Source organism: Dunckerocampus dactyliophorus, chromosome 4, assembly GCF_027744805.1.
Source record: "Dunckerocampus dactyliophorus isolate RoL2022-P2 chromosome 4, RoL_Ddac_1.1, whole genome shotgun sequence".
NCBI classification, from domain to species: Eukaryota; Metazoa; Chordata; class Actinopteri; order Syngnathiformes; family Syngnathidae; genus Dunckerocampus; species Dunckerocampus dactyliophorus.
Window position 1 is genome coordinate 14,767,043 of NC_072822.1, and position 17,621 is coordinate 14,784,663.

A 17,621-nucleotide genomic window follows, 5' to 3' on the forward strand; every position below is an offset into this window, starting at 1 on the left:
TTTTTTTTTAGATATGACACACATGACAACCAACCAAAGAGACAACCACTGTTTTTGTTTGGGGATATTTGATGCATTTTAACATTATCCTTAATTTCTTAATGGCTAATGTATAAATCAAAACAAAACAAAACTCAGGCATCAGCAATAGATTTGTATCTATAAAGATGTTCAGTTTGGTGCTGATAAAAATTCAGGTTGTTGGTCCTTCAGGGAGGTCTCTGCTCTACTGGGTGCCATTTAATGTATTTATCAATTAAGTAATGTTCTCCTCCATCTTTCTCTCCCCGTGATACGTACATGGTTACAGACGCTGAACCACTACAAAAACTATTCACATTTACTTAGAAAAATCCTCATATTTTTTGCACGATGATATTCTAATTAAACTTTACCACTGCAAACCAAGTAAATCTCTCTGCTTTTATCACATCAAATCTAAACAGGATCGGTAAATAAATCCTATATTACAAAAGTGTTTTCTTAAATTATTTATGTGAAAAAATGAACTAAGGTCTATTCGATTTTTTTGCAATATTCATTTTTAGTGATTAGAAATACTGAGGAACTCTCATGTGCATCTATTCTTTAGCATATCAGCTTGATATACACTATTTATTTGAACTATAAACGAATAACATTAATTTGTGATTGCAACCATCTATCTTCAAGCCAGCGTTTAACAATGATAGTACAGTAATCCCTCGTAATGTCACAGTTCCATTATCGCTCCCTCACTATATCATGGTTTCTCAGGAATTAATTAATGATCGCTGCTTGCTGGGTTGACTACGGCCTATTATTAGTCAATAATATGCATATTTAAGTCAATTTTATGTATTCTTGACCTAAATAAAGCATTTTAAGCATACAAAATGAAGGAAAATAGAAGGCCTGGGTAGTGGGTACACATACTATACAGTACAGAAAGTTATTGTTCAGTATCCTCAGTGCTGATTGGCTCACCCACATTCCAGCATCCACCCTATGTTGTGTCTCTCACATGTGCTTCCTACATTATTGTTACACAACGGAAAGTATCTTTGTTCTTGTGAGTGAGTGATTTCAGAGAACTGTTTTGTAAACTCCTCAATGGCTTCTAAACGTGCTGCCATTTCTACAGACTTGTTTATGTCTAATTTCTGTCATATTTTCTGTTACAATGCAGTACAGTATTATGATTATTATGTTTGGTTATATGAGTGTAAAGGTGATTATGGGAAGATATTTCATGTGCACAGTGCCCTAACAATGTTTCAAAAATGTATTTAGAAGGTCTTAAACAGATTTTCTATGCTTTAAGTACAAAAATATTCAATTTATTAGCATTGATTCATCCATCCATCCATTTTCTTTACCCTTCTCCTCTTTTAGGGTCGCGGGGGCATGCGGGGGTATGCCTATCCCAGCTGACTTCGGGCAACAACCCTGGACTGGTCACCAGCCAATGGCAGGGCACATATAGACAAACAACCATTCACACTCACATTCATACCTATGGACAATTTAGAGTCTCCAATTAACCTAACATGCATGTTTTTGGAATGTGGGAGGAAATCGGAGTACCCGGAAAAAACATGCAAACTCCACACAGAAATGCCCAAGGGAGAATCGAGCCCAGGTCTTCCCGATCCCCAGACTGTTACTGTGTTGGCCAACATGCTAACCACTAGACCACCGTTAATCGGTCTACATAAAACATGTGCATGGTGTCAGATGAAAATAAAAGAGATAACAGATAAGTGAATACACACAGGGCAACGACAATACTATATGGCATAACAAAAAACAAATGACATAACATTAAACATGTAATATTAACAACTATTTATAAAGCATTCCAAAGCATGCTGGGAAGCAGCATGTGCCGATTCAAACTTGATCTTTGATTTTTTTGTAGAAAAAAAAACAGACTAATAGTAGAATTGTAGTAATTGTGACTATCCAGTTATTTATTTTACATGATTAAGTGGCGTATTAATACAGATTTTGACATATCAAAAGTTAGTAAACACTGAATCCTGATTTTACGATGTAGAAATTATGTTGTTTTATAAAATAGTCATTGTTTTCATATTGTTTATCACACTTAACTTACCTTTGTTTTCTGTTTTTTACTAATGGCAGGTATCATGAATCATTTGTGATCAGCAGTGATTAGTCTAACAGTCTAGTAGGAACACTACGAGTCAAGCAACTAAAACAAATGAAATCCATTCCCGTCCTAAAATAGAAGGCTGGTTGATTCAAAAAGGAGACCCGCGTGGGTTTTTCATAAGACCTTGAGTGAAAATCAATGATACTGTTTTTGGCAGCGCAGTCCTCTAGACTAGACATTGCCATTACACAATGCAATAAAAAAAAAATCATTCAAAGACAGGAGTATGTCCTCTTTGCTTGCTTCTTCCTCTGTGCCAGTCAAAATAATATTTCTTTTAAACTGATGCAGTGACATCCTAAACTTCATTTTGGGGGCCTTTGTGCTTATTTTTAACAAAGTGCACTATATTTCATCACTTTTGTACACTTCCCAATGGAGAATCTGAAATGCTCTTGTCTTATTTCAGGCAGGTTCCGCCCTTTGTGAGACAATCACCAGCACATACGTGTGACGGCTGGTTTGCTCTATTAATATCAGGAAGAAGCAGGTCCAATCTCTAAGTGGGCAGCGCTGCAAGTAATCCCATCAAAATGGAGAACCGGTGGCCTCATCAGAAAGGCTCAACCAGCCTGGAACGTCTTCCATTAGAAGATTTCATCAAGCACTGATGGCATTACTGACGGAGGCTGTGTACATTGCGTGTGTGCATGCATTTGTTCAAAAGAGGGGGTGGCAGATGACAAAAAAAGAAAAGAGAAACACACTGACCTAAACATAGAGGTGAAATGATATTTGATGAAATTATATGATTAAATGATAAGTCATGTTCCACCAGAGACACATCTCATGTTTCATGCATATTGAACATATTTAACAGATGCAAGTAAAGTCCATCTGCCAGTGAGCAGTGCTGATAATATATTTGTACAGTGCATTACATTATCATATCATATCATAATATGAGGAAGAGCACGGACCTCTGCCAAGGCTGAAAACCATGCAGTAGGTAGCAGTAATCTTCACCATCTCCTCAGGATCACCTTTAACTATGATGTGCACTGAATAACAAAAAATGAAATGGGGGTTTCTTCATTCGACCGTACCACACATCCCTGTGCAGTAGTTTTTCATTACTGAAGGTTAACCTGCTGCTGATCCAAGCTCCACAAAACATAAACAAGAGGCTTAATTGGTGCAAATATCCATGGGATGCATTGTGGTCATCTACAACCACGCACTTCTTGAATGTTAAAGATCACCGTGGCAAAGCACGTGATCACAGGCCTCCCTGCTGACACTGTGTACATTAGATGAACAGGATCTTTGCATTTCACCAACCATTTTTATCACAGTGCATCATCATCTCAAGGGACAAATACTATAGAAATTAAACGTTAGAGTAGCCTGTGTACAGTGTCACACGTACTTGCTTGTATTGCGAGCTATTTAGACAATAATGTCATGATTGTAATGTATAGTAATGTCTCTTGAGAATATATAATAAAAGGGCTGCAGAAGTGTGAGTGGTACGGTGTACGCAGTTTTGTGGAACACAGTAACCACACCAGCACTGTCCGCTTCACGTGACGCAATCAGTTAAAGGATGCCAAATGTGTTGATTCTGTAGAAATAGCCGTTTGACTGACATGTTTAGATGTTGTGGGGTGCATGGTCTTTCAATTTCTCTGTCAGACAAATACAAGAACTCTTTGCCATTGGGCCATTTGACGACGAGGGTCGTTAGCCATGATCTCAACAAAATAATGAAACATCTGCTGAATCTTTCTTTGGTTGTTTGTCAAGATAATGGACAGAAACCACCTTTTTTCGTGCTTTTGTTTGTGCTTCACTGCATCTTGCACTGCAGGCAACTTACTATCACCATGTGTGAAATGCATAGGAAGTCCATTTGAGCTTGATTCATGATGTCTAAAGTTTTGGAAGACAGTATTTTAACAAAAGACATGTCAACCTCACCGTCAGGAGCTCGGGAGTTTGCACCTTTGCTTGCTTGTGTTTTGTCTGGCTTCCTCCCACAAAACATGCATGTTAGGTTAGAATGAGGACAAGCCATATAGAATATGGATGAATATATTTCTTTAATGGACACTGCTGTCTAAACTGCACGAAGATTATTGTTTACAGAAAATAGCGGTACAATTTTTTTCCAACCCTTGTTATTAAACAGACATTTCAATGTTAGCATTGAAAGCTTCCTGGTTCACGGTAAGATGATAGGATCATTCCATTTGATTTTGAGCTGGTTCCATCATGACTCACATGGCAATCAGAGAAACATTACTGTAATTAAAGCAAATGTTTGAGACAAGACGATATTTTACCATTACTTACTAAGAAGCACACACATCAGCGAGGACCTCACCTGGTCTCACAACACCCAACAAATTCTGAAGAAGTCCCAAAGGAGACTGTACTTCCTGAGAAGACTGAGGAAATTTGGCATGTCCACCACAATCCTGAGTTGCTTCTACAGATGCACTATCGAAAGTGTCCTTACCGCCTCCATCACTGTTTGGTACGGGTAACTGTACAACACGTGATAGGAAGGCACTCCAGCGGGTGATCAAGACCTCACAGAACATTGTTGGGGCAGCCCTCCCCTCACTGCAAGACATTTATAAATCTAGAGTCCTACGCAGAACACACAACCTCATCAAGGACAGCACACATCCACAACACTCATTATTCACACTCCTACCGTCAGGCAGACGCTACAGGAGTTTGAAGTCCAGGACCACAAGGCTGGCAAACAGCTTTTACCCACAGGCCATCAGGCTTCTCAATGAAGCACTCAGACACGCCACACGCAACACACACTCATAGCACTTTATTTATTTATTTATTTATTTGTATTATTTACTTGTATTAATGTCTCTTCTGTTGTTGTTGCTTAATTTATTGGTATTTATGTATATGTGTTTATGTTTCTTATGTTCTTATTCTTTCTTGTGTTTTTCTTTCTTTTCTTGGGAGAATGAACAGAATAAGATTTTCATTGCATGGTATAACTGCTGTTTTACCATGCACATGACAATAAAACTCTCTTGAATCTTGAAGAAAACAACAACGACAGCATCTACGACTGCATAAACAGACTTTTCATTAACTGAGTCACGAAACAAAGCACAGTACAGGCCTAAAGTTTGGACACACCTTCTCATTCAATGCGTTTTCTTTATTTTCATGACTATTTACATTGTAGATTCTCAAAACTATGAGTGAACACATGTGGAATTATGTACTTAACAAAAATGTGTGAAATAACTGTAAACATGTCTTATATTTTAGACATATATTTCATGTCTTATAATTTTTTTTGATAGCGCTGCAAACTCTTGGTGTTCTGTCAATGAGCTTCGTGAGGCAGTCACCTGAAGTGGTTTTCACATCACAGGTGTGCCTTGTCAGGGTCACTTCAACTTTTGGCCTCTACTGTCCATTTTAGAATGTTTTAAAATTTTGGACGCATGATCTAAGCATAATGCTTTTAACTGTTGAACTTCTGTCCACAAATTAAAACAAAAAGTAAAACCAAAAAAAAAAGATCAACTTTAAAATAAAGACAACAGTTGTAGCTTCTACTGCTAATAATTTATGTTGATGTGTGGTTATGTAAAGACTAGGGGAACGACGATACACAAAATTCACAAGTCGGTTTGGTTCGATACTTTTTCGATACAAAAAAGAAATTATCTTGCCTTTTTTAATTAGAATTTTATTGAAATTGCCCAAAATGTTCTCACCTTAAAAGTACAGTTGTTCTACACACACTTAGCACCATACGAAACAAAAAAAGCACCAAGTAATAGGAAGAATATACAAATAAATGAAATCTGATGGAGATCCATGTGGTGCATTCTTAGCAACAGAGTACAGTAAATATTACAAAGAAATAAATCCTTTAAAAAATCAAAGCTATACAATACCAATCTTCTGGGGCACATTCTCAGCGGCATACTGTAAAAAACAGGTCCTTAAATTAAATCACTTTCTGAGAGCTACACCTCACACCGATCTTCTGGTGTGCTACTAGCACTTAGCTGGATATAAAAACAAAAATAACTTAAATGAAAGGCCCACTTAAAAACAAAAACAAAATAAAAATAAGTTTTACTCAATTTCCATGGTTTTCTTAAAAAAAAGGAGGCTGTCCACATTTTCTGCTGACAGTACAGATCTGCTTGCTGTACAGGTACAGTCAAAATAACGCTGTGCCAACATGGCAAGGTGTAATAATTACTAAAGCTTCTGCTTGGACATTAACATCATAACAGCTGTTGAACTCCCATGAAAAAAAGCAGACAGACGTCGCGAGAGATGCTCGGAATATCGAGTGCAGGTTGGATTGCAAGGTTTATAGTGTGTGCAAAGCAAAGCACTCATGCACTACCACTTCCATATTACGTGCAATCTAATCTTTAATCTTTTGAGTGATTCTGCAAAACTAACTAAAAAAAAACAGCAACAAAAAAAACTCGCCTTCCACCTTGTAGAGGAAATGCATACAGATGCAACAGGATGTCTGCTATGTAGCAGCCTTCATATTGCTCACAAAGCACTTTGCTGCAGATTTCCAGTTCAACGGTTGTGCCTGTCAATCGCTCATTGCCTCTCGAGGTGCTATGCACGAGTCAGTTGCCCGCTCCTGCATCCTCTCCTCTTTTGGGCAGAGTGCTCCAACTGCCCCGGGGCAGGCGGCTGCATTGCACTACAGCCTCTCAGTCCAAAACCAACAAGCCCAAAGACTCTGCTCATATCAAGGGCAAGTGTCTTCATCAAACTAAAAGCCAAGGAACAAAATATAAACTGTAACAACATCAAGACTGTTTCCAATAACCGTAAAACTTGCCAAACTTTACGCCATGGTGCACACAAGCAATTTGCAAAATCACCATGAATTGAACTGATCAATTTAACGATGGCAATTGTTATATTACAGTTCTTACATTGATTCTTAACAGCAGCCTACTTACAGTAAATGATGCCAGTTGCTTTGCCAGGCGCCACCCTGCATAACTTTTTACAAATGTCCACAAACACATCAATAATGCCCCCCTCTCTTTTTGCAAAAAGAAAAAAAACATTAATTTGTATACTTAAGTTCAAAAATAAAATTAAAAAAATGTTTTTTGCTTTCGCCGTTTATCTGAAAAAGACAAAACACTGAATAGATGATAATGGATTTCCCAACTTGAATTGTTGAGGAAAAAAGGCTTACCTTCATTTAAGGCGACAAAAGTAGATTGAGCTTGTTAAAGCCCATAGCTGTCGGTTGAACAAATCTTGTCTGTGTTTTTTTCCCACAATAGAAGTGGATCCGACGTAAGTGAAGCGCGCAGCGTGATTTTTTTGTCCCCCTACCCGACGCAGTGCTCTCTCGCTGCAGCACTTCAGAAGAGGAGACGGCGGGAGAGGGATGGCGGGAGGTGGGAGGGTGGGATGCAGGCAGGGATATGGGGAGGGAAGCGGCGTAATCAATAATTGCATTTCATTGAGTGATGCGGGTAATTCCGTCTGATGGAACAATCTAGTTAGGTGGCTAGATGACGTGGAGAGACGTGTCCTAAACAAAAATAGGTCTAATACAAACTGGCTCGAACTGGCAAGTGATTGCTTTCTAGTAAAGCCTATACATTTTGGATGTCAAGTCACGTTTTAGTCAGTGAAAATGGTTAATAATTGATATTAGAGTTTTCAACTGTCATAATTAGTTGAAACTTCAGAATGGCGATTGCAATTTTGTCTTCATTGAAGCCGTTAACATTTTCAGGCAACATTTTTAAAGAATCCACTGCCTGTCACAAGGAACAAACATAAATTATGCATAAAGCAAAAAATAACCTGTTACCCGAAAACTATTCTTCTCAACAAGAGAGGAGAAATATGACCTTATATAGAGAAATTAAACTTAAAACACTGACATGCACTGACAACGCTAAAAACCTTCAGCATTTCAGTATGTGGAATGAAATTATGGAACGGATTGAGCAAGGCACTCAAACAATGCACTAAAATGAGTGATTTTAAGAAACAGCACGATCAGTTGATATTTATAAAGTACAAGGAAGATACTGTACATGCAACATTTAACATACAATGCTTACACTGACCACTAACTTCATTCTGGTGAGTACATTGTCTGTACTCACTCATTATGAAACTGTTTCTGTTAACTATTAACCATTTAATCAGTTATTATGTATTTGTTATTATCATTAAGTCTGCTATATAATTTCTTTGCAGTAAGTATATACCTTGACTGTCATTGCACTACATTGTTTTATTGCCTTATCACATTTCTGTGTATTCACAATTGGAAAAGACTACATTTTGCAACTGAAGTGTAACGACTGAGGGGAAGGATTAAATAAGCTTTGTTTCTTCCTCGTCCTTTTTGGACGTGTGGAACTGTGAACCGTACTGTGTGATGTAGTGAGGTGTAACTTGTATACATGTTCAAAACAAATTAAACCACAACAACCACATGTGATCAAAAGCTAACCATGAGTGTACAAAGAACAGAACCTTCATACACAAGGAGGAACATTTCTGTTAATTAAAAGTTCCCATGAGACAACTTCCTGATGTGACACTTTGGAGAAGCCAGGCTCCCTGAATGGCCCTTTGGTGGCAGCACAGCAGTGAAAAATTAATTGATCACTTCCATTTCAGATGATTCCCAACATCCTGCTGGCACAATACACACAAGGCTGTCACATAATATTAGTAGTCCACCAGTACAGCTAGCCAGCTTATTACAGTGCGGTGCCTTGTTCTCAAGGAAGATAAATCTTCTGCACCATCACTAGCAGCTACACAGTGACAGCCACAGACCCCATCAGCTTGATTGCACATGGTTCACACATTGTGTCTATTTCAATTACTTTAACTCATTCAAAGCCATTTGACGTTTTTTTTTTTCTCATGCTGTAGATAACGCCACTGACTAATGGACAGCAGGTACTTTATTTACTCATATCCCCACAAACAATAACCTCAGGTTGCACAGTGCTTCTACAATTCCCGGCTCTAACATAGATAAATACATGAGTGCATCAATGAAGGCTTCCCATATTAAAAGTGAAAGATGGAATGAGACTGAGGCAAGCAAAATGATGTCCTGCCTTATAGTATGAACAGAAAGTATGAACAGACAGTGCTTCAGCACCACAGTGACACTTGTTTCACTGTAGAAATGACAAGCTTTTGATCGATCCCACCACTCATTAATGTCCTTGCACTCATTTAAAAGAAATCAATAGTTAAAGGATAAAATGTATCAGTGAATAATGTATATATGCCATATTGAAATTGAAACATCATATTATATACTGGAGAGGATCGCAAACATTACATACAAAGGACAAAATGATGCACATGGTACAAAAACACGGAATGGCTGCCTTTTTTTCTCCTCTGAATTTGATGATTCACAGATGCAATGACCCAGGGATTGGGACATTCTCTGCTTTTGAGTCACAGTTGGAAGACATCCCCCCCCTCAAGCCATGAGACTCCATTTAGTACTGCTGGAGAGCTGAGGAGCACTTAGCTTAATGTACAGGACAGTAGAAGGAGCCTCACATGCACACATCTCACAATCCACTGCACATGTAGGAAATGTCCCCGCCCGCCACTTAGTCCTCTATCCTTGATCAAATAAGCATACACACATAAAAAAAGATGCTATAAGACTATCTTTTCACTTTTAAAAATAGTGTCTGATCATTTTCACATTCCCATGGATGCTGAGTATGAAGAACTGTTGCTAAGTTAATGCCAAATGTGGTAGAATCCCATACTGCTGAAAGCCTGAATGTGTGGCTGCTCATATTTAAATACACGTCGCAAGTTCTTCTAAAATCTGAATTTAAAAATTCCTATGCATTGTATCTAACATATTAAAAGCAGGTGGTAACTGCAGCGCTAGCTTTCTTCTTTAAGAAACAAAATAAGGTGGAGGTTGACGGGAAGAACTGTCGACTGCTTATCTTCATCCACATGAGAACAAATGGATACAGACACTGATGGTAATTGTTTTTGTCTTGTAGAGATAGAAAGCTCAGACTCACCCCTTCAGTCCCTTCATTCTTTTTTGCTGCCTGCACTTCACAGTCTGTGTGGATGTACATACTCTGTAATGAGAGGGATAATAAGGAATGCAATTAAGCCAAGATTTCTCAAAACTAAAATGAGTGCTGAAATTTTATTTTCCTGCATCTGCAAGGCAGGTGGCACATCCAAAAGTACTGTATAAGAGAAAAATCAATCAATCAACTTGTACGAGTGATACCCCCATTTCTGTTCAGTCTACCATTGCAAGTTCCTGAATAGTCTAATGTACCTAAGCTAAAATACCGGGGGGAAGAAAGCAGAATGGGCTGTGATTATTGTTCTGGAACAGATTGAACAGGCTAAGAGAGAAGAATGTGAAGTGAACTGCATTTCAATATACAAGCCTTGGTGCATTTCTTTTGCTGAGGGGAGGGTGAGAGGGTTTCAAAGGGTTCTTTAGAAAGGAGAGACAGCAACATTACTTAGAGTATATCTAACCACCATCAAGAGTGTTGTGCAGAAAGGGCAGAATCATATCTAAAGCTGTCAATGCTGATTTCTATTTACTCACTCCTTTACTCAACTACAGAACACAAAAAAGAAAATCACCTCAATAGCCTGAAAAAACAAAAGGAAGATGACTGAACAGGTTGAGATGAAAAAGAAAGAAAAGGAACTGTGCCAAAGACGTCGCTAAAGTCTTTGAAAACACATGAATCATTGCTCTGAAATTGGAAGACGTAATCTGTGGGAATAGAGGTTTCCTGTCCTGTCAGTCAACAGAAACACTCCCAGCCCTCAGGGCGCCAGGGATTATCCTCTGTGCCACACGATTCAGGCACAAATTTAAATCGTACAAACATAAACCTTTATGTCAGGAAATTCAGGAATAAAACATACTATATGTATGTGTGGGGGGTAATTAACCCCATTAGTATTTGTATTTTGTCATCACGTTGTTGTTGTTGGTAAAAATTGATCCAGTTGTTAAACTCAGTTCACAAAAATGACAATAATGTCACTACAACCAAAAGAGCCAGCCAGGTGGTGTGGAGGAACCATCCGATTAGACATTGTTAACGTTGCAGTAGTTCTGTTTATTAACCACTGGTTGTTCAAAATATGGAATCGGCTTATTTGTTACAATGGCTGCTCCTTTTAAACTGTCTGTGATTTTTCCAACTGTGTCTTATCTGTGTTGGTTATCGTTTACATATTATCTGATGCCAGTGCTTAAATCTGTACTTTTAAAACCGTGCTGGTACATAAACAGTGCCCCAACAAGTACTGTAATTTCCGGTGTTTAAGTCACACCAACTAAATTTAGAGCGAAAAACTGATTTGTACATACAGTATATAGGCCGCACTGGACTATAAGTCGCATATGTCCACTTCATAAAATGGAATATTGTGGTGCTTACAAGTCCGTGAGAACCAGGTAGCTCTATATTTGACAGGAGCCAATCATGAGCTATGAAAAAAAAGAGGAGCCGAGGCTCTTCTGGCTTCCTCTGGTGGACAGAGGCAGCTGAATGACTCAGCTTTGAAATGCTTTGAATGAAATGCTTTGCTGAGACAAAATTCATTACAGGAAGAAGTTAAAATCATTGTTTTTTTTAAATTTTAATCTCGTATTGGTACTTGTAGGTTTCTTAGCTACCTTTTGAGTGTTAAGTTGTTGTGTGATGAATTTAACGTTTGTTTGTAAGATGACACTGTGAGTCAGACTGTTATATTGAGTAATGACCTCCCGCGATTTCCAGTGGGTTGACAAGCTCGTTGTGAGTTCACTTATAGCTCATGATTGGCTCCTGCCAAAGAAAGAGCTACCGTTTCGCAACAAGCACCGTATCTAAATGAATTGTAGTAGTTCTGAAGTAAAGGAGATGTCACAAGATTAGAACATAGCCATAAATTAGCCACACCAGGTTAAAAACTCTAGATCACATGTATCAAACTCGTGCCCTGGAGGGCCGAGACGCTGAAGGTTTTTTCTCCAACCAGTTTCTTCAGCAGGTGATTTAATTGATGAGCTCCTTCCCTCAAACTGAAGGTGTTGATCATTAAAATCACCTGCTTTAGTGACTGGCTGGAAAGAAAACCTGCAGTGTCTCGGCCCTCCATGGCACGAGCTTGACACCCCTGCTCTTGAGGTTATGAAAATTTGGTGTGCAACAACACACACGCTGCATTGTTACAGCATGTCATACAGAATATTGAGTGGGAGATGAAAGAACAAGTCATAGACATGACCGTCAACCTAATACAATAGTAAGTGCACAAAAATACATTTGTCACCACCACCTGGATTTGCTTGCTCACAGTAGAACACTCTTGTTTACTTTATATTATGATGATGAAGAACCTAGGTGCCTTCATGCACTAGTTTCATTGCGCAAGCAAAACTACCAAACAGTTTACATGAAGAACCGGCCAATTTGGCGTCTCTTTACAGAGCGAGAGCACCTCACTCACGATTCAATAGGAATGATAAATGGAATTTTCTAAGCCTTTCTGTCAGAAGCAGGATACAAGCCCTTCCTAACTCGGACCCCATCACCGGATCAGCTGTCAAACAGGATTTAGCGGCACAACATGGAAGAAATGCAATCGAGTCTTTTCCTTATGCATATGATAACAACTCGTCAGTTTGTAGCCCCCTACTACTTCCCCTTTGATACCCACATGGTAAAGTGTCCATCAGTACTCCGACTCTCTTGGCTCCATCTGCTTCTCTCATTCGAGCTTTAGTGCTTAAACTGTCATGGAGCAGTGCACAGGGATGTAAAAACCAAGCGGGATGATAGCTAATGATCTCCCTGGCTCTCTTCCCGTATTGCTTTTTAGAGTGCAGTCTCTCCCTCTCTCACCACCCCCAACCTCTGCAGGATTTAATTAAGATATTGACATAAAGGCATTCTCGGGTGAAGAACCTGCCGTGTCTGATTCAGCATTCTTTTTCTTGACATTTTTTTTTCTTGAAGTGATTATTTTATATTCTACTGACTTCCGTCATTGAAAAAAAAGAAAGAAATCCCATCTTTGTTTGCATCTTTCCCATTTGCGTTGATGTTTACTTCGCTTTCTTGAGAAGAGCAGACATAGTTCGAGTTGAGCTTTAGCAGTCTCACAGATAACAGAATGCATCTCATAGTGGAGTCTTGAATGTCTGTCAAACATTCAAACGTGAACGCACTCAGCTGTTCACCTCAAAGGAGAAAAGTAGCAAGTTATAGGACATACTGGACACATGGTGCAACAAACTGAAGGTCAGTCTTTTTTGTAATCTAGGTTTTTCTCCTTCCTAATGTAATTAAATTGGCCCATCGCGGCTGTATTTCTAGAAAACAAACTGACTGAGATTTACGAAGGACACAGCCAATGAAACAATCGTAAACATACCACAGCAATAACTACCATCACAATTAAAAACACTTTGTCCAAATACAACTTTGACTCTGCCAATAGCTGTGCAAGAATAGCAGCAAGTATAGTGCAGACCCAAAACATTGCCATAGCGTAGTGGTTCTCAATTATAGTCAAACCTCAGTTTTCGTCAAAAATTTACGCTAAAATTCCGCCTTGATCTTCATGCACTGTCTTGGTTTTTGTACAATATTGAGCTTAAAGAACTAGTCCGTTTGCCCTGTACTGTATCGTTCTGTGAAATTGAGTGGCCAAACAAAGCACCCTATATACATTGCTGACTCGCTGTCCATGCATTGTTTTTGAGTGCAACTGCCAAATAACCCGCCATGGGGCCAAAGAAAGCTGCGAGTGCCAGCAATTTGATAAAGAAGTTGAAAAACACTATCGAAAGAAATCTTGCCAGGATGTATAGGAGGTCCACATCAACAGTAACTTGCACCTAATCATCATTTATCATAATTTTGCATAGTTTTCTGCAATTATTGTCTAGAAAATGTATTTTTGTTCATATTTATGGGTGTCTGGAACTGATTAATTGGAATTATAGTATTTCCCATGGGAAAAATGTCCTCCATTTTCGTACATTTTGGAACAAATTAATGAAGAAAACCGAGGTTCCACTGTATTTTCTGGCATGACAGACATTTTCTCGTGTACTCCATCCCTCTGGAATGTACATTTAAATGGTCTAATTAGTTGTCATATCCAGAGGTGTTTGAACTCACCATGTAAATCCTTAATGCTACATGGGATTTTCCAATCTAAATTAGCATCAAGCTAGCGCACTTGTTTTGATGCATTTCTTTTATGTTGACTGTCACAAAGAATTTATTTGTATCTTACTGACATGCTTTTTTTATCTATGTTCAGTTTTCAAAGTAAAGGCTCTGAAATGGAACTCAGTTGGAGTCTTGAGAACCTGTTATCTGTCTGCTGAGCTAGCAAGTAGAGACCCAACGTTGGCCGGTGCAGAACAACACTGATAGTGAAAGGCCCTCTGATTATTATATGATATGATATTTGAGAAGCATTGCCATAGCACAAAATGTAAGATAAATACAACTAGGCAATACATAGGATATGTTGAGCCACTTACCTTTAGCTTGTTATGGACAAAAATCAAAATTACTTGTGTTTTTAACAAATGTAGATAAATTCAAAATGTAATACAATAATGACTCGTTTATCGCGGTTAATTGGTTCCAGACCTCACCGCGAAAAGTCAAATTCCTTCTTTATAAATAGAATATTTATGTAGTTATGGCATAGAAAACCTGTTTACAATCTTCTAAATACGTTTTTAAACATTATTAGCGCCATCTAGACATGAAATAACACCCATAGTCACCTTTACATTTGTATTACCCAAAATAGTAGACATAATAAGGGAAAATAAGCATTTTAAGACAGTTTCCCTGCTGAAAAAAACAGCATAGATCAGCATGGGAATTATGATGGTCTATGCTGGTCAGTGCTGGTTTAGTGCTGGTTTAGCTGGTGGACTGTGTGGGTCTATGCTGGTAAGTGCTGGTCTATGCCTGTGCACCATGCTGGTCTATGCTGGTGGACCATGCTGTTATACTAGTCACCAGCACCAGCATACCCGCACAAAAACACAACATATGCTGGTTTATGCTGGTCATGCTGGTAGCTGGTCTATGCTGGTTTTTCCAGCAAGGTTACCTTGTAGGGGACAGAATCAGTGGTGAACAGAAAGTGACGATGGGGGTTCAGAGATGAATTTTAGCTTGTTGTGAGATATGGCCACAACAGTATCCTGTGTTATATTATGATTATTATTATGTTATTATTATTCTGCCTGTTGTGAGATCATTTAAACCTGCAATAAAAGCTGGTTGTTCAAGTCTGGCGCTCCCGTGGTGGTCTCACCAAACAATTACTGACACCTGCCGACCAATGTAGAATACTACATTACATACAATACAGTCACAAGTTGGTAGTCTTAATGGCTTATACTGTATTTGTATTTTACTTCATTTAGCCATTTTCAGGCTTGAAAATGCTTAATTTGGGCAAAAAATTTGTACATTCTACGTAGAGTGAGGGAGTGATGTTCGAACCGCGATGTAGCGAGGGATATATTTATGTCAAGAAACAAACTTTGCTTTGTATTGTTATAATCAGAGGTTTAATTGTGTTACTATTACATATTTTTAGGTTTACTTTTTTCAGAGTATATCTGGATGAAATTTATCTTACGAAGTAAAATGGAGGTGATGCCATGCAGGAAATGACCATAAAGACTGTCCAACTGTCAGCTCAAACTCACCTGTTCAATCTTATTGCCTCCATTTACTGATACAAGGCAATCATGGTGTTTTTTAAATGATTGTAGCACACATCAGTTTCAACTTATCAATGCTTCTCGCAGAAAAAAATGCTAGAGCTCAAAAATATTCCTGAATATAACACATTAAGACAAAGTGAGAGATGTGATGGATTAGAGTAGCCTAAAGGGGAAGTCATACTCCATCAAACTGTAATGAAATCTAATCTGAAAAACAGCAGGATGCTATGAGATGAGTTTTGGCAATATTGATTTCAAAGAGAGGCCATTAATGTCTCATATGAGAGAAAAATGTATTGATCATTATGACTGATGAAAGCGTGTAAGTTGGCATGTTTGTACATACTGTATAGCTGACTGGAACTTGACAAACATACTGTAATTTCCGGTGTATAAGTCGCACCCACTAAATTTACAGAAAAAAACAGATTTGTACATATAAAAGCCACACCGGACTATTAGCCTCACATGTCTACGTCATAAAATGGCATATTGTGGGACGCACGAGTCCTTGAGGACCAGGTAGCTCTTTATTTCACAGGAGCCAATCATCCATCCATCCATTTTCTATACCGCTTCTCCTTATTAGGGTCGCGGGGGTATGCTGGAGCCTATCCCAGCTGACTTCGGGCGACAGGCGGGGTACACCCTGGACTGGTCGCCAGTCAATTGCAGGACACATATAGACAAACAACCATTCATGCTCACATTCACACCTATGGACAATTTAGAGTCGCCAATTAACCTAACATGCATGTTTTTGGAATGTGGGAGGAAACCAGAGTACCCGGAGAAAACCCACGCACGCATGGGGAGAACATGCAAACTCCACACAGAAATGCCCAATTGAACCCTGGTCTTCCTGATCTCCAGGCTGTTCCTGTGTTGGCCAACATGCTAACCACTAGACCACCGTGCGGCCCAGGAGCCAATCATGAGCTATCAAAAAAACTCACAATGAGCCTGTCAACCCATTGAAAAATGCAGGACGACATTAGTAAGTGCACGGGACCCATGACCCCTCTTGCATTAGCGTTCAATAATATTTCTCCTTAATGATGGTTGGGACAGTCGAGCGGTTCATACCAAAAAAGCGACCTATAATGGTGGTCGTATCTCCTTTCTCTGGGCTTTTTATGAATTTTCACTTCCACTGGTATGGCTTTCCTTTTCTTTGGCACGCATCACACAATTATTCCTTAGTGTGGCTGAGCAGGCACACACTGTATTCATCCACCCAGCATGAGTTACACACTGCATTCATGTGCTGTACGCGATGCATATACTTCTGTTGGCGGATGCTGCAAGTCTTGTGTTTATGGACAAAAATTCTGTTTTTAATTACTGTATGGGAGCATGGGACCTTTTTAAAAAGTTTTTTGGGGTCCCTTATTTAGTAGCGCCACAATACAGTATGTACAACAGCTCAGTAGGATGCAAGAAAGGTTATCCTTCCTGACTAGCCTGGGACAATATTTGAAGACGGTAGGAAGGTATGCAAGCCAACCACAGAGATAACCGGAAGGAGTTGTTTATGTTTTGATTACTGTTTTATTTAATTCTTTTATTTAATCTTTTACTATGTTTTATATGTCCTATTCTTGGTATAAGTTGCGACTTACATCACAGTCTAAGAACAGAAGTTGTTCATAACCAGAGTGTCACGCTACGCAGGACAGGAGTGTGTGCTTCCTGTTCTGCGCCATT

The 17,621-nt window shown here is 38.9% G+C and overlaps 1 protein-coding gene across 1 annotated transcript in view; it reads right to left on the reverse strand.

Annotated features, from left to right (window-relative positions):
- The window catches only part of sv2ca (synaptic vesicle glycoprotein 2Ca), a 45,818-nt gene extending 38,303 nt beyond the window's left edge, over positions 1-7,515 (reverse strand). Inside the window, exon 1 of the mRNA XM_054774735.1 lies at positions 7,341-7,515. The gene's annotated coding sequence lies outside the window, so the exon portion shown is untranslated. The remainder of the gene's footprint in view (positions 1-7,340) is intronic.
- Between the last annotated feature and the right edge of the window lie 10,106 nt (positions 7,516-17,621).